The sequence below is a fragment of the Spodoptera frugiperda genome, chromosome 30 (genome assembly GCF_023101765.2).
Source record: "Spodoptera frugiperda isolate SF20-4 chromosome 30, AGI-APGP_CSIRO_Sfru_2.0, whole genome shotgun sequence".
NCBI lineage: Eukaryota > Metazoa > Arthropoda > Insecta > Lepidoptera > Noctuidae > Spodoptera > Spodoptera frugiperda.
The window spans coordinates 11,280,544-11,308,445 of NC_064241.1; the positions used below are offsets into that span (position 1 = coordinate 11,280,544).

General features: G+C 38.3%; 2 long non-coding RNA genes across 2 annotated transcripts; both read right to left on the minus strand.

Moving 5' to 3' along the window:
- Positions 1–659: 659 nt before the first annotated feature.
- On the minus strand, positions 660–27,779 carry LOC126912790 (uncharacterized). The gene is made up of 3 exons (XR_007707438.1): positions 27,275–27,779; positions 24,607–24,908; positions 660–978 (listed from the first exon to the last, which is right to left on the minus strand). It is a non-coding gene; the product is annotated as an uncharacterized LOC126912790 (long non-coding RNA).
- On the minus strand, positions 17,125–22,849 carry LOC126912791 (uncharacterized). The gene is made up of 2 exons (XR_007707439.1): positions 22,752–22,849; positions 17,125–17,370 (listed from the first exon to the last, which is right to left on the minus strand). It is a non-coding gene; the product is annotated as an uncharacterized LOC126912791 (long non-coding RNA).
- Positions 27,780–27,902: the final 123 nt, after the last annotated feature.

Below are 27,902 nucleotides of genomic sequence, written 5' to 3' on the forward strand. Positions count from 1 at the left end.
TGCTTGAACGCGCGCGTCGCCTATTCGGTTGGATTTCCAACAAGTACCGTTTTCAAGATCTATCCCGCGACTTGTAATGACAATGCTAATATACCTATTTGTTAAAATCTTATTACATTTGGGTGGACCCAACAATTTAATTTGAAAAAAAAAATTGTTTCTTGTTCGTGTATTAATTTTCCATACATAATGTGATTTAGACGGTTAGCGTGGTGGGCAACCAGCTACCACAGGAGTGTAGCGGATTCGATTCAACTTCAACAATTTTATTGAAGTAAAGTAATAACTACATTGCCACTTGCGAAACAAAAACTTGTTTTACTTGTTCGTGTATTAATTTTACACCTTTTTTTTTAAAACTGTTTGTGTGTCGCTCAGTTTCTGTTCCGCGTCTGGGGCAAAGTTTTCTTAAAAAATAAATATTTTTTTGAAATTTTATTAGGATTGCTTGGATAAACCCGACATTTCAATGTTGGTCTCTATGGGCAAATGCCATTCTATACCATGTCCTGTATCTTTTGATGAGGAAAGTAGTTTCCGGTGCTCGACAACGACGTCAATTTTTTGTATGTCAAGTTTAGCACTTCCCGTTCGTGTATTAATTATTTAATTTTGTGTATATATTATTAAAAAATAAAAGTCCTATACCTCATGACGCAAATACAAAACCCGTAGTACACTCAGTACAATAACGACAACCACCGTACGTGCGTACAATCGAACTATAACCAACCGGAAAAGGCCATCACCAACAAACAGCAAAGCAAAATACACAAGAAAGAAAAGCAACACGCAAAATTTCGCAAACACACAATAGCGCAAATAAATAAGCAGTACGAATTATATGAATAAATATCAAGTAAACTATAAAAATGGACAAAAAAACAGAAACAGACACTAAAAACAAATTCAGAAGTACCAAAAACGCATTGAAACGAAACAACATCGAGAGCACAAACGACCAAGCAACGACAATACCTGTAAAGTCATACAGAAAAGAGCAGAAAAATCATAATTAATTACGAACCCAAAGATCGAATTACAACAGACATCACCCGAAAGACAACACAACCCTAACCGAATAACGATCCTTAACAGCCGAGCAAGAGAACACGCAAAGATACAATACACAAACGAACTGCAAAACACAACGACATAATCAAACAGAGGACACAAAGCGAGTACAAAGAAAGTGAAAGAGCGAACAACACAAGGAATATAGACGAACCATAACAACAGACCAACGAGAATCGAAATCAACAACACCCACACAATGATGCACACATAAAGAATATAGGAGGTACATATAGTAAATATAGGGGATATATAAAATAAAGCGCTCGGTTGTTTCCGACGTTTAGTGGTAATAAATACACTTTTAACTTTTTAAACCATAATTTTTTTTACTTTAAAACCGAATGTCACCGTGCCCGCCTGCATCGACCGTTCCACTGCAGCGACAGCATCAGCATGTCAGCACATCAGCACCGGGAACAGGCAGACACGTGACACCTTTACTTTGTGTTTCAACGTTAACTTTTTAAAACTGGATTACGTCCAATTATTCAAAAGTCAATGTAAATTTTGTGAAACTGATTTTACGCACACTTTTCTTTAAACTTTTTCGATTGGATTTAAACCGCGTCGCTTTGGAACGTGCAATAAGACACACTACACTTTAAAACTCGATGTCACCGTGCCCGCCTGTATCGACCGTTCCACTGCAGCGACAGCATCAGCATGTCAGCACATCAGCACCGGGAACAGGCAGACACGTGACGGCTACACCACCCCTTACGACATTAAATTTTATTTTTGTTAACTTTGGACAGATCCAACGATATTGTGTTTTACGCATTACGTTTTTTGACAAATATATAAAATACACTTTGAAACCTAATGTCACCGTGCCCGCCTGCATCGACCGTTCCACTGCAGCGACAGCATCAGCATGTCAGCACATCAGCACCGGGAACAGGCAGACACGTGACGGCTACACCACCCCCTTACTACATTAAATTTTAAATTTAATTTTATCTCACTTGAAACATTCTTTTTAAATTGGATAAACCCAACAATATGAATTTTGGGAAACTGCTTTTACAGATGACTGCGACAGATCCAACGATCTTGTGTTTTACGCGTTACGTTTTTTGACAAGTGCAGCGCCGTACACTTTTCTGTACTTTGAACTTTTTCGATTTGATTTAAACCGCGTCGTCGCTTTTCTTTACTTTAAAACCGAATGTCACCGTGCCCGCCTGTATCGACCGTTCCACTGCAGCGACAGCATCAGCATGTCAGCACATCAGCACCGGGAACAGGCAGACACGTGACACCTTTACTTTGTGTTTCAACGTTAACTTTTTAAAACTGGATTACGTCCAATTATTCAAAAGTCAATGTGAATTTTGTGAAACTGATTTTACGCACACTTTTCTTTAAACTTTTTCGATTTGATTTAAACCGCGTCGTATTATAAAAAAAGACACTACACTTTAAAACCGAATGTCACCGTGCCCGCCTGTATCGACCGTTCCACTGCAGCGACAGCATCAGCATGTCAGCACATCAGCACCGGGTACAGACAGACACGTGACACCTTTTGAACAGCAAAGCAAAATACACGAGAAAGAAAAGCAACACGCAAAATTTCGCAAACACACAATAACGCAAATAAATAAGCAGTACGAATTATATGAATAAATATCAAGTAAACTATAAATATGGACAAAAAAAAAACAGAAACGGACAGTTTAAAAACAAATTCGGAAGTACCAAAAACGCATTGAAACGAAACAACATCGAGAGCACAAACGACCAAGCAACAACAATACCTGTAAAGTCCACACAGAAAAGAGCAGAAAAATCATAATTAATTACGAACCCAAAGATCGAATTACAACAGACATCGCCCGTAAGACACCACAACCCAAACCGTATAACGATCCTTAACAGCCGAGCAAGAGAACACGCAAAGATAGCAAAACACAACGACATAATCAAACAGAGGACACAAAGCGAGTACAAAGAAAGTGAGAGAGCGAACAACACAAGGAATATAGACGAACCATAACAACAGACCAACGAGAAACGAAATCAACAACACCCACACAATGATACCTAAAGAATTTACGAGGTACATAAATATAGGGGATGTATAAAATAAAGCGCTCCGTTGTTTCCGACGTTTAGTGGTAATACACTTTTAACTTTTTAAAACATTTTTTTTTTTACTTTAAAACCGAATGTCACCGTGCCCGCCTGCATCGACCGTCCCACTGCAGCGACAGCATCAGCATGTCAGCACATCAGCACCGGGAACAGGCAGACACGTGACACCTTTACTTTGTGTTTCAACGTTAACTTTTTAAAACTGGATTACGTCCAATTATTCAAAAGTCAATGTGAATTTTGTGAAACTGATTTTACGCACACTTTTCTTTAAACTTTTTCGATTTGATTTAAACTGCGTCGTATTATAAAAAAAGACACTACACTTTAAAACCGAATGTCACCGTGCCCGCCTGCATCGACCGTTCCACTGCAGCGACAGCATCAGCATGTCAGCACATCAGCACCGGGAACAGGCAGACACGAGACGGCTACACCACCCTCTTCCTTACTCCATTAAATATTTTTTTTAGTTTTAACTCACTTTAAACTTCTCACTTTTGTCTTATTTTTAAACGTTTTTTGACAAGTACAGCGCCGCACATTTTTTTAAAACTTTCTCGATTGGAATTTAAACCGCGCCGCTTTGAACGTGCAATAAAACACACTTCACTTTAAAACCCAATGTCACCGTGCCCGCCTGTATCGACCGTTCCACTGCAGCGACAGCATCAGCATGTCAGCACATCAGCACCGGGAACAGGCAGACACGTGACGGCTACACCACCCCCTTACTACATTAAATTTTAAATTTAATTTTATCTCACTTGAAACATTCTTTTTAAATTGGATAAACCCAACAATATGAATTTTGGGAAACTGCTTTTTACAGATGACTGCGACAGATCCAACGATCTTGTGTTTTACGCGTTACGTTTTTTGACAAGTGCAGCGCCGTACACTTTTCTGTACTTTGAACTTTTTCGATTTGATTTAAACCGCGTCGTCGCTTTTCTTTACTTTAAAACCGAATGTCACCGTGCCCGCCTGTATCGACCGTTCCACTGCAGCGACAGCATCAGCATGTCAGCACATCAGCACCGGGAACAGGCAGACACGTGACGGCTACACCACCCCCTTACTACATTAAATTTTAAATTTCATTTTATCTCACTTGAAACATTCTTTTTAAATTGGATAAACCCAACAATATGAATTTTGGGAAACTGCTTTTACAAACTACTGCGACAGGTTTAACGATCTTGTGTTTTACGCGAAACTTTTTTTAACAAGTGCAGCGCCGTACACTTTTCTGTACTTTAAAACCGAATGTCACCGTGCCCGCCTGTATCGACCGTTCCACTGCAGCATCAGCATGTCAGCACATCAGCACCGGGTACACGCAGACACGTGACACCTTTACTTTGATTTTCAACGTAAACTTTTTTAAACTGGATTATGCCCAATTATTCAAAAGCCACATGAATTTTTTTAGACACAAAAAATACACGTAGCTCGCTCCTCGCCGCAGACGTATTATTATATCAATGTACAATACTCGTCGTGCAGTGCGAGCGCGCGCTGCGCGGCCACACGCCGTGCACTCAGTGCACGCGTCGTGTGGCATCATTGTGAACGCTCCAATTGATGCGATCGGGGCGTTGAAACACACTTTGAAAAATGCGACTTAGGTAGCGCAAATAAATATTTTCATTAATTTTTATTCTTCTTCACACAATTAACTATGATACACTACAATATTCAATTCATAATAAAATACACATAAACTTTCTTTTCTTTTCATTGTTGGGTTCCATGGGAGACTACAAATATCACGGATTTTGAGATTTTGTTATGTTTGTTAAGTAATTTGAGTTTTCTGGTTGAGAACCCTTAAAGCCGTTAATTTAAATAACGTTTCTGAGCTCCGAGCTTTCGTGCGAGCAAGCGACTGGTCACGTAGGCCACATACGACGACGCGGCTCGCGTAATGCTTGAACGCGCGCGTCGCCTATTCGGTTGGATTTCCAACAAATACAGTTTTCAAAATCTATCCCGCGACTTGTAATGACAATGATAATATATCTATTTGTTAAAATCTTATTACATTTGGGTGGACCCAACAATTTAATTTCAAAAAAAAAATTGTTTCTTGTTCGTGTATTAATTTTCCATACATAATGTGATTTAGACGTTTAGCGTGGTGGGCAACCAGCTACCACAGGAGTGTAGCGGATTCGATTCAACTTCAACAATTTTATTGAAGTAAAGTAATAACTGCATTGCCACTTACGAAACAAAAACTTGTTTTACTTGTTCGTGTATTAATTTTACACATCTTTTTTTTTTAAACTGTTTTTTAAACTGTGTGTTGCTCAGTTTCTGTTCCGCGTCTGAAGTTTTCTTAAAAAATAAAAAAATTTGAAATTTTCTTAGAATTGCTTGGATAAACCCGACATTTCAATGTTGGTCTCTATGGGCAAATGCCATTCTATACCATGTCCTGTATCTTTTGATGAGGAAAGTAGTTTCCGGTGCTCGACAACGACGTCAATTTTTTGTATGTCAAGTTTAGCACTTCCCGTTCGTGTATTAATTATTTAATTTTGTGTATATATTATTAAAAATAAAAGTCCTATACCTCTTGACAAAACCCGTAGTACACTCAGTACAATAACCACAACCACCGTACGTACGTACAATCGGACTATAACCAACCGGAAAAGGCCATCACCAACAAACAGCAAAGCAAAATACACAAGAAAGAAAAGCAACACGCAAAAATTCGCAAACACACAATAGCGCAAATAAATAAGCAGTACAAATTATATGAATAAATATCAAGTAGACTATAAATATGGACAAAAAAACAGAAATAGACAGTTTAAAAACAAATTCGAAAGTACCAAAAACGCATTGAAACGAAACAACATCGAGACCACAAACGACCAAGCAACGACAATACCTGTAAAGTCATACAGAAAAGAGCAGAAAAATCATAATTAATTACGAACCCAAAGATCGAATTACAACAGACATCACCCGAAAGACAACACAACCCTAACCGAATAACGATCCTTAACAGCCGAGCAAGAGAACACGCAAAGATACAATACACAAAGAACTGCAAAACACAACGACAAAATCAAACACAGGACACAAAGCGAGTACAAACAAAGTGAAAGAGCGAACAACACAAGGAATATAGACGAACCACAACAGACCAACGAGAATCGAAATCAACAACACCCACACAATGATACCTAAAGAATTTACGAGGTACATAAATATAGGGGACATATAAAATAAAGCGCTCGGTTGTTTCCGACGTTTAGTGGTAATAAATACACTTTTAACTTTTTAAACCATATTTTTTTTTACTTTAAAACCGAATGTCACCGTGCCCGCCTGCATCGACCGTTCCACTGCAGCGACAGCATCAGCATGTCAGCACATCAGCACCGGGAACAGGCAGACAAGTGACACCTTTACTTTGTGTTTCATTTCAACGTTAACTTTTTAAAACTGGATTACGTCCAATTATTCAAAAGTCAATGTGAATTTTGTGAAACTGATTTTACGCACACTTTTCTTTAAACTTTTTCGATTTGATTTAAACCGCGTCGTATTATAAAAAAGACACTACACTTTAAAACCTAATGTCACCGTGCCCGCCTGCATCGACCGTTCCACTGCAGCGACAGCATCAGCATGTCAGCACATCAGCACCGGGAACAGGCAGACACGTGACGGCTACACCACCCCCTTACGACATTAAATTTTATTTTTATTTACTTTTGACAGATCCGACGATATTGTGTTATACGCATTACGTTTTTTGACAAATATAAATAAAATACACTTTACTTTAAAACCCAATGTCACCGTGCCCGCCTGCATCGACCGTTCCACTGCAGCGACAGCATCAGCATGTCAGCACATCAGCACCGGGAACAGGCAGACACGTGACGGCTACACCACCCCCTTCCTTACTCCATTAAATATTTTTTTTTAGTTTTAACTCACTTTAAACTTCTCACTTTTGTCTTATTTTAAAACGTTTTTTGACAAGTACAGCGCCGCACATTTTTTTAAAACTTTCTCGATTGGATTTAAACCGCGCCGCTTTGAACGTGCAATAAGACACACTACACTTTAAAACCGAATGTCACCGTGCCCGCCTGTATCGACCGTTCCACTGCAGCGACAGCATCAGCATGTCAGCACATCAGCACCGGGAACAGACAGACACGTGTCACCTTTTGAACAGCAAAGCAAAATACACAAGAAAGAAAAGCAACACGCAAAATTTCGCAAACACACAATAGCGCAAATAAATAAGCAGTACAAATTATATGAATAAATATCAAGTAACCTAAAAATATGGACAAAAAAACAGAAACAGACAGTTTAAAAACAAATTCAGAAGTACCAAAAACGCATTGAAACGAAACAACATCGAGAGCACAAACGACCAAGCAACGACAATACCTGTAAAGTCATACAGAAAAGAGCAGAAAAATCATAATTAATTACGAACCCAAAGATCGAATTACAACAGACATCGCCCGTAAGACACCACAACCCAAACCGTATAACGATCCTTAACAGCCGAGCAAGAGAACACGCAAAGATAGCAAAACACAACGACATAATCAAACAGAGGACACAAAGCGAGTACAAAGTGAAAGAGCGAACAACACAAGGAATATAGACGAACCATAACAACAGACCAACGAGAATCGAAATCAACAACACCCACACAATGATACCTAAAGAATTTACGAGATACATAAATATAGGGGATATATAAAATAAAGCGCTCGGTTGTTTCCGACGTTTAGTGGTAATAAATACACTTTTAACTTTTTAAACCATAATTTTTTTTACTTTAAAACCGAATGTCACCGTGCCCGCCTGCATCGACCGTTCCACTGCAGCGACAGCACCAGCATGTCAGCACATCAGCACCGGGAACACGCAGACACGTGACACCTTTACTTTGTGTTTCAACGTTAACTTTTTAAAACTGGATTACGTCCAATTATTCAAAAGTCAATGTGAATTTTGTGAAACTGATTTTACGCACACTTTTCTTTAAACTTTTTTTCGATTTGATTTAAACCGCGTCGTATTATAAAAAAGACACTACACTTTAAAACCTTATGTCACCGTGCCCGCCTGCATCGACCGTTCCACTGCAGCGACAGCATCAGCATGTCAGCACATCAGCACCGGGAACAGGCAGACACGTGACGGCTACACTACCCCCTTACTACATTAAATCTTATTTTTAGATTTGTCTCACTTTTAATTGGTTTTTTAAATTGGATAAACCCACCAATTTGAATTTTGGGAAACTGATTTTACAGATGACTGCGACAGATCCAACGATCTTGTGTTTTACGCGTTACGTTTTTTTAACAAGTGCAGCGCCGTACACTTTTCTGTTCTTTGAACTTTTTCGATTTGATTTAAACCGCGTCGCTTTTAATAAAATACACTTTACTTTAAAACCGAATGTCACCGTGCCCGCCTGTATCGACCGTTCCACTGCAGCGACAGCATCAGCATGTCAGCACATCAGCACCGGGAACAGGCAGACACGTGACGGCTACACCACCCCCTTCCTTACTCCATTAAATATTTTTTATCCGACTGCGCCAGAAGGAGGGTTATGTTTTTCGAGTGTATGTATGTATGTATGTATGTATGTATGTATGTATGTATGTATGTATGTATGTATGTATGTATGTATGTATGTATGTATGTATAATTGTTTGGCACGCTCTGCAGCCTAAACGGCTTGATGGATTTTGACTTGAGAGGTGTCGTTAGATTCGTATTTACTGTGAGAGTGACACTGGATATATCAAAATTAAAAAAAAACAAAATGGCGGATTTTTGGCGCCAAATTCGAATATTTCTCACTCTCTAGCCTAAACGACTCGATGGATTTCCGCTTGATAGGGGTCGTTTGATTCGTATTTACTGTGAGAGTGACACTAGATATATCAAAATAAAAAAATAATAAAACTAAAAATATATAAATAAATAAAGTAATTTAAAAACTAAAAAACCCGACTGCGTTTCTTTATAATATTAAAATGAAAAAACCCTAAAACAAGAAAGTAATCGTAAAATTTAAGCAGTCGGGACCCATTCTAGAAAGCAAGCCGTATGTGCCCTCACAAAGTCTTTATATTTAGAATGGGTCCCGACTGCTACTTAAATATTACGATTACTTTCTTGTTTTAGGGTTTTTTCATTTTAATATTATGAAGAAACGCAGTCGGGTTTTTTAGTTTTTTAAATTACTTTATTTATTTTTTAGTTTTAACTCACTTTAAACTTCTCACTTTTGTCTTATTTTAAAACGTTTTGTGACAAGTACAGCGCCGCACATTTTTTTAAAACTTTCTCGATTGGATTTAAACCGCGCCGCTTTGAACGCGCAATAAGACACACTACACTTTAAAACCGAATGTCACTGTGCCCGCCTGTATCAACCGTTCCACTGCAGCGACAGCATCAGCATGTCAGCACATCAGCACCGGGATCAGGCAGACACGTGACACCTTTACTTTGTGTTTCAACGTTAACTTTTTAAAACTGGATTACGTCCAATTATTCAAAAGTCAATGTGAATTTTGTGAAACTGATTTTACGCACACTTTTCTTTAAACTTTTTCGATTTGATTTAAACCGCGTCGTATTATAAAAAAGACACTTCACTTTAAAACCCAATGTCACCGTGCCCGCCTGCATCGACCGTTCCACTGCAGCGACAGCATCAGCATGTCAGCACATCAGCACCGGGAACAGGCAGACACGTGACGGCTACACCACCCCCTTACTACATTAAATTTTATTTTTGTTAACTTTGGACAGATTCAACGATCTTGTGTTTTACGCGTTACGTTTTTTGACAAATATAAATAAAATACACTTTACTTTAAAACCGAATGTCACCGTGCCCGCCTGCATCGACCGTTCCACTGCAGCGACAGCATCAGCATGTCAGCACATCAGCACCGGGAACAGGCAGGCACGAGACGGGTACATCACCCACTTACTACACTAAATTTTATTAATAACTAGCTTTTGCCCGCGACTTCGTTCACGTGGAATAGTGACTTCCGGCAAATTTTTGGTTTTAACCACATAGTTCCCGATCTCGCGGGATCTCTTCAAAAATGAGATGTGGAAGATATTCCAGGGAACTCTTCAAAAATCAACATAATGAGCTCTGCGTTTGAATTTAATAGATGTATACTCACTTAGGGCATTGAAAAAATAGTTTAAAAACGGACTTAAACTAACTTAAAACTAAAGAAAGCTACGAATTACGAATTTATAACAATTAAAAAAGAAACTATATTACAACCTATCCTCTATGCTATAATAACCAACCAAGCTTAAACTAAATAATTTATCTATATTATTAAACTAATAATCTAATTAATTTATAAATTAGACTTACAATTTTATTAAAAAAACTAACTACAGTAACTACTAATAATCGATATCAAACTAAACCTACGTTAAATAGTTTAACCAAAAAACCAGGAAAACCCAACAAATAAACTTATTAATTGACAAATACAACGAAACCAATTTAGAATATACGAAACAGCAGGACCACTACAGACAAATAATCATACGACTGATAATACACTTTTTCTACGATAGTACCGAAGCGCTCGGCCGATACCCAACCAAATGAATGTAACGAAACCATAGCGCGATCTGCTATGGTTTCGTTCCGTTCGGGCATTTTCTTTGTACTAAAAGTTTAATTATATTGATATTATTTTTTTCATACCTTTTTACTATTTATTTACTTTTTTTCGATGAATTAAAACAATAACATGAACCGAAGTCGTGTAACGATCGACATAGAATTATTTATAAATAATTTATTTCTTATTTTTATTTTTTGATTTTTGAAATAAAAATATATCTATGTCCTTTCTAAGGTTCTAAACTATATCTGTACCAAATTTCAACCAAATCCGTCAAATAGTTGCGGAGATTAATGGTATAAGCATAGAATGTTCGACGTGATTCTTTAATTTGACATAACTTTTTTATTTATGAACCGATTGACATGAAACAAACACTAAATGTAAATTTAAGCATCCCACAATATATTCGTGAAAACCGCATCCAACTCGGATCAGCCGTTTCTGAGATTAGCGCGCACAGACGAACAGACAAACAGACAAACAGACAAACAGACAAACAGACAAACAGACAAACAGACAAAAAAAAGTTAATTACATTTTTGGGTTCGACATCGACATAACAATAACCCCTGCTATTTTTTTTATTTTTATTTTCAATGTACAGACAGCACTTTTCTACGATTTTATTATATGTATAGATTTTATCTTACTTTTAACTTTCTTTTTAAAATTGGATAAACCCAACAATATGAATTTTGGGAACAGACGACTGCGACAGATCCAACGATCTGTGTTTTACGCGTTACGTTTCTTGACAAGTAAAGCGCCGTACACTTTTCTGTTTTTTGGACTTTTTCGATTTGCTTTAAACCGCGTCGCTTTTAATAAAATACTCTTTTTACTTTAAAACCGAATGTCACCGTGCCCGCCTGTATCGACCGTTCCACTGCAGCGACAGCATCAGCATGTCAGCACATCAGCACCGGGAACAGGCAGACACGTGACGGCTACACCACCCCTTACGACATTAAATTTTATTTACTTTGGACAGATCCGACGATATTATGTTTTACGCATTACGTTTTTTGACAAATATAAATAAAACACTTTACTTTAAAACCGAATGTCACCGTGCCCGCCTGTATCGACCGTTCCACTGCAGCGACAGCATCAGCATGTCAGCACATCAGCACCGGGAACAGGCAGACACGTGACGGCTACACCACCCCCTTACTACATTAAATTTTATTTTCATTTACTTTGGACAGATCCAACGATCTTGTGTTTTACGCGTTATGTTTTAGACAAGTACAGCGCCGTACAATTTTTTGTACTTTAAACTTTTTCGATTGGATTTAAACCGCGTCGCTTTGGAACGTGCAATAAGACACACTACACTTTAAAACTCGATGTCACCGTGCCCGCCTGTATCGACCGTTCCACTGCAGCGACAGCATTAGCATGTCAGCACATCAGCACCGGGAACAGGCAGACACGTGACGGCTACACCACCCCCTTACTACATTAAATTTTATTTTTGTTAACTTTGGACAGATTCAACGATCTTGTGTTTTACGCATTACGTTTTTGACATATATAAATAAAATACACTTTACTTTAAAACCGAATGTCACCGTGCCCGCCTGCATCGACCGTTCCACTGCAGCGACAGCATCAGCATGTCAGCACATCAGCACCGGGAACAAGCAGGCACGTGACGGCTACACCACCCCCTTTCTCCATTAAATTTTATTTTTAATTTTATCTTACTTTTAACGTGCTTTTTAAATTGGATAAACCCAACAATATGAATTTCGGGAAACTGCTTTTACAGACTACTGCGACAGGTTTAACGATCTTGTGTTTTACGCGTTACTTTTTTTTTAACAAGTGCAGCGCCGTACACTTTTCTGTACTTTAAAACCTAATGTCACCGTGCCCGCCTGCATCGACCGTTCCACTGCAGCGACAGCATCAGCATGTCAGCACATCAGCACCGGGAACAGGCAGACACGTGACGGCTACACCACCCCCTTACTACATTAAATTTTATTTTCGTTAACTTTGGACAGATCCAACGATCTTGTGTTTTACGCGTTACGTTTTTTGACAAGTGCAGCGCCGTACACTTTTCTGTACTTTGAACTTTCTCGATTGGATTTAAACCGCGCCCGCTTTAAATAAAACACACTACACTTTAAAACCCAATGTCACCGTGCCGTTCCACTGCAGCGACAGCATCAGCATGTCAGCACATCAGCACCGGGAACAGGCAGACACGTGACACCTTTACTTTGTGTTTCAACGTAAACTTTTTTAAACTGGATTATGCCCAATTATTCAAAAGCCACATGAATTTTTTTAAACACAAAAAATACACGTAGCTCGCTCCTCGCCGCAGACGTATTATTATATCAATGTACAATACTCGTCGTGCAGTGCGAGCGCGCGCTGCGCGGCCACACGCCGTGCACTCAGTGCACGCGTCGTGTGACATCATTGTGAACGCTCCAATTGATGCGATCGGGGCGTTGAAACACACTTTGAAAGACGCGACTTAGGTAGCGCAGATAAATATTTTTATTAATTTTTATTCTTCTTCACACAATTAACTATGATACACTACAATATTCAATTCATAATAAAATACACATAAACTTTCTTTTCTTTTCATTGTTGGGTTCCATGGGAGACTACAAATATCACGGATTTTGAGATTTTGTTATGTTTGTTAAGTAATTTGAGTTTTCTGGTTGAGAACCCTTAAAGCCGTTAATTTAAATAACGTTTCTGAGCTCCGAGCTTTCGTGCGAGCAAGCGACTGGTCACGTAGGCCACATACGACGACGCGGCTCGCGTAATGCTTGAACGCGCGCGTCGCCTATTCGGTTGGATTTCCAACAAATACAGTTTTCAAGATCTATCCCGCGACTTGCATTGTCATTAATGCTAATATATCTATTAGTTAAAATCTTATTACATTTGGGTGGACCCAAAAATTTAATTTGAAAAAAAAAAAAAATGTTTCTTGTTCGTGTATTAATTTTCCATACATAATGTGATTTAGACGGTTAGCGATTCGATTCAACTTCAACAATTTTATTGAAATAAAGTAATAACTATATTGCCACTTACGAAACAAAAAAAATGTTTTACTTGTTCGTGTATTAATTTTACACATCTTTTTTTTTTAAACTGTTTGTGTGTCGCTCAGTTTCTGTTCCGCGTCTGGGGCAAAGTTTTCTTAAAAAATAAATATTTTTTTGAAATTTTATTAGGATTGCTTGGATAAACCCGACATTTCAATGTTGGTCTCTATGGGCAAATGCCATTCTATACCATGTCCTGTATCTTTTGATGAGGAAAGTAGTTTCCGGTGCTCGATAACGACGTCAATTTTTTGTATGTCAAGTTTAGCACTTCCCGTTCGTGTATTAATTATTTAATTTTGTGTATATATTAAAAAATAAATAAAAGTCCTTATACCTCATGACGCAAATACAAAACCCGTAGTACACTCAGTACAATAACCACAACCACCGTACGTACGTACAATCGGACTATAACCAACCGGAAAAGGCCATCACCAACAAACAGCAAAGCAAAATACACAAGAAAGAAAAGCAACACGCAAAATTTCGCAAACACACAATAGCGCAAATAAATAAGCAGTACAAATTATATGAATAAATATCAAGTAACCTAAAAATATGGACAAAAAAACAGAAATAGACAGTTTAAAAACAAATTCGAAAGTACCAAAAACGCATTGAAACGAAACAACATCGAGACCACAAACGACCAAGCAACGACAATACCTGTAAAGTCATACAGAATTAAACCCAAAGATCGAATTACAACAGACATCACCCGTGAGACACCACAACCCTAACCGAATAACGATCCTTAACAGCCGAGCAAGAGAACACGCAAAGATACAATACACAAACGAACTGCAAAACACAATGATAAAATCAAACAGAGGACACAAAGCGAGTACAAAGAAAGTGAAAGAGCGAACACAGGGAATATAGACGAAAGTAACAACAGACCAACGAGAAACGAAATCAACAACACCCACACAATGATGCCTAAAGAATTTACGAGGTACATAAATATAGGGGATATATAAAATAAAGCGCTCGGTTGTTTCCGACGTTTAGTAGTAATACACTTTTACCTTTTTAAACCATAATTTTTTTTTACTTTAAAACCGAATGTCACCGTGCCCGCCTGTATCGACCGTTCCACTGCAGCGACAGCATCAGCATGTCAGCACATCAGCACCGGGATCAGGCAGACACGTGACACCTTTACTTTGTGTTTCAACGTTAACTTTTTAAAACTGGATTACGTCCAATTATTCAAAAGTCAATGTGAATTTTGTGAAACTGATTTTACGCACACTTTTCTTTAAAATTTTTCGATTTGATTTAAACCGCGTCGTTTTATAATAAAGACACTACACTTTAAAACCGAATGTCACCGTGCCCGCCTGTATCGACCGTTCCACTGCAGCGACAGCATCAGCATGTCAGCACATCAGCACCGGGAACAGGCAGACACGTGACGGCTACACCACCCCCTTACTACATTAAATTTTATTTTTATTTACTTTGGACAGATCCGACGATATTGTGTTTTACGCATTGCATTACGTTTTTTGACAAATATATAAATAAAATAAAAGACGTTTAGTGGTAATAAATGCACTTTTAACTTTTTAAACCATTTTTTTTTACTTTAAAACCGAATGTCACCGTTCCACTGCAGCGACAGCATCAGCATGTCAGCACATCAGCACCGGGATCAGGCAGACACGTGACACCTTTACTTTGTGTTTCAACGTTAACTTTTTAAAACTGGATTACGTCCAATTATTCAAAAGTCAATGTGAATTTTGTGAAATTGATTTTACGCACACTTTTCTTAAAACGTTTTCGATTTGATTGAAACCGCGTCGTATTATAAAAAAGACACTACACTTTAAAACCGAATGTCACCGTTCCCGCCTGCATCGACCGTTCCACTGCAGTGACAGCATCAGCATGTCAGCACATCAGCACCGGGAACAGGCAGGCACGTGACGGCTACACCACCCCCTTACTACATTAAATTTTATTTTTGTTAACTTTGGACAGATCCAACGATCTTGTGTTTTACGCGTTACGTTTTTTGACAAGTGCAGCGCCGTACACTTTTCTGTACTTTGAACTTTTTCGATTTGATTTAAACCGCGTCGTCGCTTTTCTTTACTTTAAAACCGAATGTCACCGTGCCCGCCTGTATCGACCGTTCCACTGCAGCGACAGCATCAGCATGTCAGCACATCAGCACCGGGAACAGGCAGACACGTGACACCTTTACTTTGTGTTTCAACGTAAACTTTTTTAAACTGGATTATGCCCAATTATTCAAAAGCCACATGAATTTTTTTAAACACAAAAAATACACGTAGCTCGCTCCTCGCCGCAGACGTATTATTATATCAATGTACAATACTCGTCGTGCAGTGCGAGCGCGCGCTGCGCGGCCACACGCCGTGCACTCAGTGCACGCGTCGTGTGACATCATTGTGAACGCTCCAATTGATGCGATCGGGGCGTTGAAACACACTTCGGTAGACGCGACTTAGGTAGCGCAGATAAATATTTTTATTTATTTTTTATTCTTCTTCACACGATTAACTATGATACACTACAATATTCAATTCATAATAAAATACACATAAACTTTCTTTTCTTTTCATTGTTGGGTTCCATGGGAGACTACAAATATCACGGATTTTGAGATTTTGTTATGTTTGTTAAGTAATTTGAGTTTTCTGGTTGAGAACCCTTAAAGCCGTTAATTTAAATAACGTTTCTGAGCTCCGAGCTTTCGTGCGTGCACGCGACTGGTCACGTAGGCCACATACGACGACGCGGCTCGCGTAATGTTTGAACGCGCGCGTCGCCTATTCGGTTGGATTTCCAACAAATACAGTTTTCAAGATCTATCCCGCGACTTGTAATGACAATGCTAATATATCTATTTGTCAAAATCTTATTACATTTGGGTGGACACAACAATTTAATTTGAAAAAAAAATTTGTTTCTTGTTCGTGTATTAATTTTACATAAGGTAACCTAACCAAAAAAGGCCTACCTTATTTTTATTACCGCCTAGCTCGTAGGTTTAAAATGACAATGGGCTGATAATTTCAAAATCTTATATTTATTTATTAAACTTTGTAATAATGGAATCAAAATGGCTTCAGAAACAAAAATTTCAATTTTGTAAACATAAATAACTCAAGTGTCACTTTGGCCTTATTGGGAACCCTATGTCTTAATAAGGCCTCAATGAAAACTAGTAAGTATTCAACTTCTTAATTATAATAAAACTTTGTCAATGCTTATAATAAATGTAATGAGATCTTATTAATTAATTTTGGTCATTATACAACAGGCTAAACGAGTTTCTCATCATGTAATACCCAAGTAACATCTTTGAAGTCATCGGTACCCCAGCATCAGTCAAACGAATGAGAATAACTTCTTGTTCTGTAGCCAATTTAGCGACCGACCTAGCTTTCGTGTAGTCGAACCACTCTTTAGATGGTGCGTACTTCTTTGGAAGTTATATCTAGCTTACCGGGTAAAACAGGGTGCATAAAATTCGAAGGGTGAATAGATACTATGAAGAATTTCCCGATATCCATTCACCCCTTTTCTGTATCTATTCACCCCGTTTACCCCTTTCTACCATTTTAACAGCGTTTATATCTTTTGCAAAATCCATTGACGTTCTTTTTGACAGAAGCTGGTGATCCGTTTTCTATGAAATTACTGAAAAACAACTATACCGTAATAAGGCCTATACGTATTTTTTGTAGGCTTTATTAGGACATGGCACATGGGTAAACAAAACAACGATTATATGAAATACACCGATATTATAGGTATTTCACTTATGTGAGCAGATGGCTAAAGCTATAATTGTCATACAGACAAAACACGGCACGGCGTATACTGATAAATATAAAAATACTAACAGTTTACGCTACTCGAATTTTATAAAAACTAAAGTGCGCTCCACGTCGTGATTGTTTTCGACTGTAGGTTCCAACATAATCGCGGCACAGGTGCTTGCTATGCTTAAATTAGTTAAGTAATGTGCATGCACACTTCTACAAACTTTGGCGACCATTTGAAATCGGGAAGAGGGAAATTTTCAAAATAGGCCTTATTTGGTTAGGTTACTATACATAATGTGATTTAGACGGTTAGCGTGGTGGGCAACCAGCTACCACAGGAGTGTAGCGGATTCGATTCAACTTCAACAATTTTATTGAAGTAAAGTAATAACTGCATTGCCACTTTCGAAACAAAATTTTGTGTTTCTTGTTCGTGTAAATTTTGTGTTTCTTGTTCGTGTATTAATTTTACACATTTTTTTTAACTGTTTGTGTGTCGCTCAGTTTCTGTTCCGCGTCTGGGGCAAAGTTTTCTTAAAAAAAAATATTTTTAAAATTTTCTTAGAATTGCTTGGATAAACCCGACATTTCAATGTTGGTCTCTATTGGTAAATGCCATTCTATACCATTTCCTGTATCTTTTGATGGGGAAAGTAGTTTCTGGTGCTCGATAACGACGTCAATTTTTTGTATGTCAAGTTTAGCACTTCCCGTTCGTGTATTAATTATTTAATTTTGTGTATATATTATTAAAAAATAAAAGTCCTATACCTATACAAAACCCGTAGTACACTCAGTACAATAACCACAACCACCGTACGTACGTACAATCGGACTATAACCAACCGGAAAAGGCCATCACCAACAAACAGCAAAGCAAAATACACAAGAAAGAAAAGCAACTCGCAAAATTTCGCAAACACACAATAGCGCAAATAAATAAGCAGTACGAATTATATGAATAAATATCAAGTAAACTATAAAAATGGACAAAAAAAAACAGAAACAGACACTTTAAAAACAAATTCAGAAGTACCAAAAACGCATTGAAACGAAACAACATCGAGAGCACAAACGACCAAGCAACGACAATACCTGTAAAGTCATACAGAAAAGAGCTGAAAAAATCATAATTAATTACGAACCCAAAGATAGAATTACAACAGACATCACCCGTGAGACAACACAACCCTGACCGAATAACGATCCTTAACAGCCGAGCAAGAGAACACGCAAAGATACAATACACAAAGAACTGCAAAACACAACGACAAAATCAAACACAGGACACAAAGCGAGTACAAACAAAGTGAAAGAGCGAACAACACAAGGAATATAGACGAACCATAACAACAGACCAACGAGAATCGAAATCAACAACACCCACACAATGATACCTAAAGAATTTACGAGGTACATAAATATAGGGGATATATAAAATAAAGCGCTCGGTTGTTTCCGACGTTTAGTAGTAATACACTTTTAACTTTTTAAATCATAAGAATTTTTAAAACACTTTGTTGTTTGACAAGTGCAGCGCCGCACATTTTTCTTTACTTTGAACTTTCTCGATTGGATTTAAACCGCGCCCGCTTTAAATAAAACACACTTCACTTTAAAACCCGATGTCACCGTGCCCGCCTGTGTCGACCGTTCCACTGCAGCGACAGCATCAGCATGTCAGCACATCAGCACCGGGAACACGCAGGCACGAGACGGGTACACCACCCCCTTACTACATTAAATTTTATTTTTATTTACTTTGGACAGATCCGACGATATTGTGTTTTACGCATTACGTTTTTTGACGAATAAATAAATAAAATACACTTTAAAACCCGATGTCACCGTGCCCGCCTGTGTCGACCGTTCCACTGCAGCGACAGCATCAGCATGTCAGCACATCAGCACCGGGAACAGGCAGACACGTGACGGCTACACCACCCCCTTACTACATTAAATTTAATTTTTAATTTTATCTTACTTTTAACGTGCTTTTTAAATTGGATAAACCCAACAATATGAATTTTGGGAAACTGCTTTTACAGACTACTGCGACAGATCCAACGATCTTGTGTTTTACGCATTACGTTTTTTGAGAAGTACAGCGCCGTACACTTTTCTGTTTTTTGAACTTTTTCGATTTGATTTAAACCGCGTCGCTTTTAATAAAATACACTTTTTACTTTAAAACCGAATGTCACCGTGCCCGCCTGTATCGACCGTTCCACTGCAGCGACAGCATCAGCATGTCAGCACATCAGCACCGGGAACAGACAGACACGTGACACCTTTACTTTGTGTTTCAACGTTAACTTTTTTAAACTGGATTATGCCCAATTATTCAATGTCACATGAAATTTTTTTAAACACAAAAAATACACGTAGCTCGCTTCTCGCCGCAGACGTATTATTATATCAATGTACAATACTCGTCGTGCAGTGCGAGCGCGCGCTGCGCGGCCACACGCCGTGCACTCAGTGCACGCGTCGTGTGACATCATTGTGAACGCTCCAATTGATGCGATCGGGGCGTTGAAACACACTTTGAAAGACGCGACTTAGGTAGCGCAGATAAATATGTTTATTAATTTTTATTCTTCTTCACACAATTAACTATGATACACTACAATATTCAATTCATAATAAAATACACATAAACTTTCTTTTCTTTTCATTGTTGGGTTCCATGGGAGACTACAAATATCACGGATTTTGAGATTTTGTTATGTTTGTTAAGTAATTTGAGTTTTCTGGTTGAGAACCCTTAAAGCCGTTAATTTAAATAACGTTTCTGAGCTCCGAGCTTTCGTGCGTGCACGCGACTGGTCACGTAGGCCACATACGACGACGCGGCTCGCGTAGTGTTTGAACGCGCGCGTCGCCTATTCGGTTGGATTTCCAACATTGTACCGTTTTCAAGATCTATCCCGCGACTTGTAATGACACTGCTAATATATCTATTTGTTAAAATCTTATTACATTGGGGTGGACCCAACAATTTAATTTGAAAAAAAAAATTGTTTCTTGTTCGTGTATTAATTTTCCATACATAATGTGATTTAGACGGTTAGCGTGGTGGGCAACCAGCTACCACAGGAGTGTAGCGGATTCGATTCAACTTCAACAATTTTATTGAAGTAAAGTAATAACTACATTGCCACTTGCGAAACAAAAACTTGTTTTACTTGTTCGTGTATTAATTTTACACCTTTTTTTTTAAAACTGTTTGTGTGTCGCTCAGTTTCTGTTCCGCGTCTGGGGCAAAGTTTTCTTAAAAAAAAAAATTTTATGTCAAGTTTAGCACTTCCCGTTCGTGTATTAATTATTTAATTTTGTGTATATATTATTAAAAAATAAAAGTCCTATACCTCTTGACGCCTATACAAAACCCGTAGTACACTCAGTACAATAACCACAACCACCGTACGTACGTACAATCGGACTATAACCAACCGGAAAAGGCCATCACCAACAAACAGCAAAGCAAAATACACAAGAAAGAAAAGCAACTCGCAAAATTTCGCAAACACACAATAGCGCAAATAAATAAGCAGTACGAATTATATGAATAAATATCAAGTAAACTATAAATATGGACAAAAAAAACAGAAACAGACAGTGTAAAAACAAATTCGGAAGTACCAAAAACGCATTGAAACGAAACAACATCGAGAGCACAAACGACCAAGCAACAACAATACCTGTAAAGTCCACACAGAAAAGAGCAGAAAAATCATAATTAATTACGAACCCAAAGATCGAATTACAACAGACATCGCCCGTAAGACACCACAACCCAAACCGTATAACGATTATTAACAGCCGAGCAAGAGAACACGCAAAGATACCATACACAAACGAACTGCAAAACACAACGACATAATCAAACAGAGGACACAAAGCGAGTACAAAAAAAGTGAAAGAGCGAACAACACAAGGAATATAGACGAACCATAACAACAGACCAACGAGAATCGAAATCAACAACACCCACACAATGATACCTAAAGAATTTACGAGGTACATAAATATAGGAGATATATAAAATAAAGCGCTCCGTTGTTTCCGACGTTTAGTGGTAATAAATACACTTTTAACTTTTTAAACCATAAGATTTTTTTTACTTTAAAACCGAATGTCACCGTGCCCGCCTGCATCGACCGTTCCACTGCAGCGACAGCATCAGCATGTCAGCACATCAGCACCGGGAACACGCAGACACGTGACGGCTACACCACCCCCTTACTACAATAAATTTTAAATTTAATTTTATCTCACTTGAAACATTCTTTTTAAATTGGATAAACCCAACAATATGAATTTTGGGAAACTGCTTTTACAGATGACTGCGAAAGATCCAACGATCTTGTGTTTTACGCGTTACGTTTTTTGACAAATATAAATAAAATACACTTTACTTTAAAACCGAATGTCACCGTGCCCGCCTGTATCGACCGTTCCACTGCAGCGACAGCATCAGCATGTCAGCACATCAGCACCGGGAACAGGCAGACACGTGACGGCTACACCACCCCTTACTAAGGTAAGCTAACCAAATAAGGCCTACCTTATTTTTATTACCGCCTAGCTCGTAGGTTTAAAATGACAATGGGCTGATAATTTCAGAATCTTATATTTATTTATTAAATTTTGTAATAATGGAATCAAATTGGCTTTAGAAACAAAAATTACAATTTTGTAAAGAAAAATAACTAAAGTGTCACTTTGGCCTTATTGGGAACCCTATGTCTTAATAAGGCCTCAATAAAAACTAGTAAGTATTCAACTTCTTAATTATAACAAAACTTTGTCAATGCTTATAAAAAATGTAATGAGATCTTATTAATTAATTTTGGTCATTATACATCAGGCTAAAAGAGTTTCTCATCATGCATTACCAGAGTAACATATTTGAAGTCATAGGTACCCCATCATCAGTCAAACGAATGAGAATAACTTCTTGTTCTGTAGCCAATTTAGCGACCGACCTAGCTTTCGTGTAGTCGAACCACTCTTTAGATGGTGCGTACTTCTTTGGAAGTTATATCTGGCTGCAGCAGCCTACCGGGTAAAACAGGGTGCATAAAATTCGGTGAATAGATACTATGAAGAATTTCCCGATATCCATTCACCCCTTTTCTGTATCTATTCACCCCGTTTACCCCTTTCTACCATTTTAACAGCGTTTTCCATCTTTTGCAAAATCCATTGGCTTTCTTTTTGACAGAAGCTGGTGATCCGTTTTCTTTGAAATTACTGAAAAACAACTATGCCGTAATAAGGCCTACACGTTTTTTTTGTAGGCTTTATTGGGACATGGCACATAGGTAAACAAAACAACGATTATATGAAATACACCGATATTATAGCTATTTCACTAATGTGAGGAGATGGCTAAATGTATAATTGTCATACAGACAAAACACGGCACGTCGTATACTGATAAATATAAAAATACTAACAGTTTACGCTACTCGAATTTTATAAAAACTAAAGTGCGCTCCACGTCGTGATTGTTTTCGTCTGTACGTTCCAACATAATCGCGGCACGGGTTGCTTGCTGTGCTCAAATTAGTTAAGTAATGTGCATGCACACTTCTACAAACTTTGGCGACCATTTGACATCGGGAAGAGGGAAATTTTCAAAATAGGCTTTATTGGGGCATAGGCCTTATTTGGTTAGGTTACTATACATTAAACTTTATTTTTGTTTACTTTGGACAGATCCAATAATCTTGTGTTTTACGCGTTACGTTTTTTGACAAGTACAGCGCCGCACATTTTGTTAAAACTTTCTCGATTGGATTTAAACCGCGCCGCTTTGAACGTGCAATAAGACACACTACACTTTAAAACCGAATGTCACCATGCCCGCCTGCATCGACCGTTCCACTGCAGCGACAGCATCAGCATGTCAGCACATCAGCACCGGGAACAGGCAGACACGTGACGGCTACACCACCCACTTACACTACATTAAATATTATTTTTAGTTTTGTCTCACTTTTAATTGGTTTTTTAAAGTGGATAAACCCAACAATTTGAATTTTGAGAAACTGATTTTACAGATGACTGACAGATTCAACGATCTTGTGTTTTACGCGTTACGTTTTTTTAACAAGTGCAGCGCCGTACACTTTTCTGTTTTTTGAACTTTTTCGATTTGATTTGAACCGCGTCGCTTTTAATAAAATACACTTTTTACTTTAAAACCGAATGTCACCGTGCCCGCCTGCATCGACCGTTCCACTGCAGCGACAGCATCAGCATGTCAGCACATCAGCACCGGGAACAGGCAGACACGTGACGGCTACACCACCCCCTTACTACATTAAATTTAATTTTTAATTTTATCTTACTTTTAACGTGCTTTTTAAATTGGATAAACCCAACAATATGAATTTTGGGAAACTGCTTTTACAGACTACTGCGACAGGTTTAACGATCTTGTGTTTTACGCGTTACTTTTTTTTAACAAGTGCAGCGCCGTACACTTTTCTGTACTTTAAAACCGAATGTCACCGTGCCCGCCTGTATCGACCGTTCCACTGCAGCGACAGCATCAGCATGTCAGCACATCAGCACCGGGATCAGGCAGACACGTGACACCTTTTGAACAGCAAAGCAAAATACACAAGAAAGAAAAGCAACTCGCAAAATTTCGCAAACACACAATAGCGCAAATAAATAAGCAGTACGAATTATATGAATAAATATCAAGTAAACTATAAAAATGGACAAAAAAAAACAGAAACAAACACTTTAAAAACAAATTCAGCAGAACCAAAAACCCATTGAAACGAAACAACATCGAGAGCACAAACGACCAAGCATCGACAATACCTGTAAAGTCATACAGAAAAGAGCTGAAAAATCATAATTAATTACGAACCCAAAGATCGAATTACAACAAACCTCATCCGTGAGACACCACAACCCTAACCGAATAACGATCCTTAACAGCCGAGCAAGAGAACACGCAAAGATACAATACACAAACGAACTGCAAAACACAACGACATAATCAAACAGAGGACACAAAGCGAGTACAAAGAAAGTGAAAGAGCGAACAACACAAGGAATATAGACGAACCATAACAACAGACCAACGAGAATCGAAATCAACAACACCCACACAATGATACCTAAAGAATTTACGAGGTACATAAATATAGGGGATATATAAAATAAAGCGCTCGGTTGTTTCCGACGTTTGGTAGTAATACACTTTTAACTTTTTAAACCATTTTTTTTTTTACTTTAAAACCGAATGTCACCGTGCCCGCCTGCATCGACCGTTCCACTGCAGCGACAGCATCAGCATGTCAGCACATCAGCACCGGGAACAGGCAGACACGTGACGGCTACACCACCCCCTTACTACATTAAATTTTATTTTTGTTAACTTTGGACAGATCCAACGATCTTGTGTTTTACGCGTTATGTTTTTAGACAAGTACAGCGCCGTACAATTTTCTGTACTTTAAACTTTTTCGATTGGATTTAAACCGCGTCGCTTTGGAACGTGCAATAAGACACACTACACTTTAAAACCCGATGTCACCGTGCCCGCCTGTATCGACCGTTCCACTGCAGCGACAGCATCAGCATGTCAGCACATCAGCACCGGGAACAGGCAGACACGTGACACCTTTACTTTGTGTTTCAACGTAAACTTTTTAAACTGGATTATGCCCAATTATTCAAAAGTCACATGAAGTTTTTTAACTCCAAAAATACACGTAGCTCGCTCCTCGCCGCAGACGTAATTATTATATCAATGTACAATACTCGTCGTGCAGTGCGAGCGCGCGCTGCGCGGCCACACGCCGTGCACTCAGTGCACGCGTCGTGTGACATCATTGTGAACGCTCCAATTGATGCGATCGGGGCGTTGAAACACACTTTGAAAGACGCGACTTAGGTAGCGCAGATACATATTTTTATTAATTTTTATTCTTCTTCACACAATAAACTATGATACACTACAATATTCAATTCATAATAAAATACACATAAACTTTCTTTTCTTTTCATTGTTGGGTTCCATGGGAGACTACAAATATCACGGATTTTGAGATTTTGTTATGTTGGTTAAGTAATTTGAGTTTTCTGGTTGAGAACCCTTAAAGCCGTTAATTTAAATAACGTTTCTGAGCTCCGAGCTTTCGTGCGTGTACGCGACTGGTCACGTAGGCCACATACGACGACGCGGCTCGCGTAATGTTTGAACGCGCGCGTCGCCTATTCGGTTGGATTTCCAACAAATACAGTTTTCAAGATCTATCCCGCGACTTGTAATGACAATGCTAATATATCTATTTGTTAAAATCTTATTACATTTGGGTGGACCCAACAATTTAATTTGAAAAAAAAAATTGTTTCTTGTTCGTGTATTAATTTTCCATACATAATGTGATTTAGACGGTTAGCGTGGTGGGCAACCAGCTACCACAGGAGTGTAGCGGATTCGATTCAACTTCAACAATTTTATTGAAGTAAAGTAATAACTACATTGCCACTTACGAAACAAAAAATTGTTTTACTTGTTCGTGTATTAATTTTACACATCTTTTTTTTTTTAAAACTGTTTGTGTGTCGCTCAGTTTCTATTCCGCGTCTGGGGCAAAGTTTTCTTAAAAAATAAAACTTTTTTGAAATTTTATTAGTATTGCTTAGATAAACCCGACATTTCAATGTTGGTCTCTATGGGCAAATGCCATTCTATACCATGTCCTGTATCTTTTGATGAGGAAAGTAGTTTCCGGTGCTCGATAACGACGTCAATTTTTTGTATGTCAAGTTTAGCACTTCCCGTTCGTGTATTAATTATTAATTTTGTGTATATATTATTAAAAAATAAAAGTCCTATACCTCTTGACGCCTATACAAAACCCGTAGTACACTCAGTACAATAACCACAACCACCGTACGTACGTACAATCGGACTATAACCAACCGGAAAAGGCCATCACCAACAAACAGCAAAGCAAAATACACAAGAAAGAAAAGCAACACGCAAAATTTCGCAAACACACAATAGCGCAAATAAATAAGCAGTACGAATTATATGAATAAATATCAAGTAAACTATAAAAATGAACAAAAAAAAAAAACAGAAACAGACACTTTAAAAACAAATTCAGAAGTACCAAAAACGCATTGAAACGAAACAACATCGAGAGCACAAACGACCAAGCAACGACAATACCTGTAAAGTCATACAGAAAAGAGCTGAAAAATCATAATTAATTACGAACCCAAAGATCGAATTACAACAAACATCACCCGTGAGACACCACAACCCTAACCGAATAACGATCCTTAACAGCCGAGCAAGAGAACACGCAAAGATACAATACACAAAGAACTACAAAACACAACGACAAAATCAAACAGAGGACACAAAGCGAGTACAAACAAAGTGAAAGAGCGAACAACACAAGGAATATAGACAAAAATAACAACAAACCAACGAGAATCGAAATCAACTACACCCACACAATGATACCTAAAGAATTTACGAGGTACATAAATATAGGGGATATATAAAATAAAGCGCTCGGTTGTTTCCGACGTTTAGTAGTAATACACTTTTAACTTTTTAAACCATATTTTTTTTTTTACTTTAAAACCGAATGTCACCGTGCCCGCCTGTATCGACCGTTCCACTGCAGCGACAGCATCAGCATGTCAGCACATCAGCACCGGGAACACGCAGACACGTGACACCTTTACTTTGTGTTTCAACGTTAACTTTTTAAAACTGGATTACGTCCAATTATTCAAAAGTCAATGTGGATTTTGTGAAACTGATTTTACGCACACTTTTCTTTACTTTGAACTTTCTCGATTGGATTTAAACCGCGCCCGCTTTAAATAAAACGCACTTCACTTTAAAACCCAATGTCACCGTGCCCGCCTGTATCGACCGTTCCACTGCAGCGACAGCATCAGCATGTCAGCACATCAGCACCGGGAACAGGCAGACACGTGACGGCTACACCACCCCTTACTACATTAAATTTTATTTTTGTTAACTTTGGACAGATCCAACGATCTTGTGTTTTACGCGTTACGTTTTGTGACAAGTACAGCGCCGTACAAATTTCTACACTTTGAACTTTTTCGATTGGATT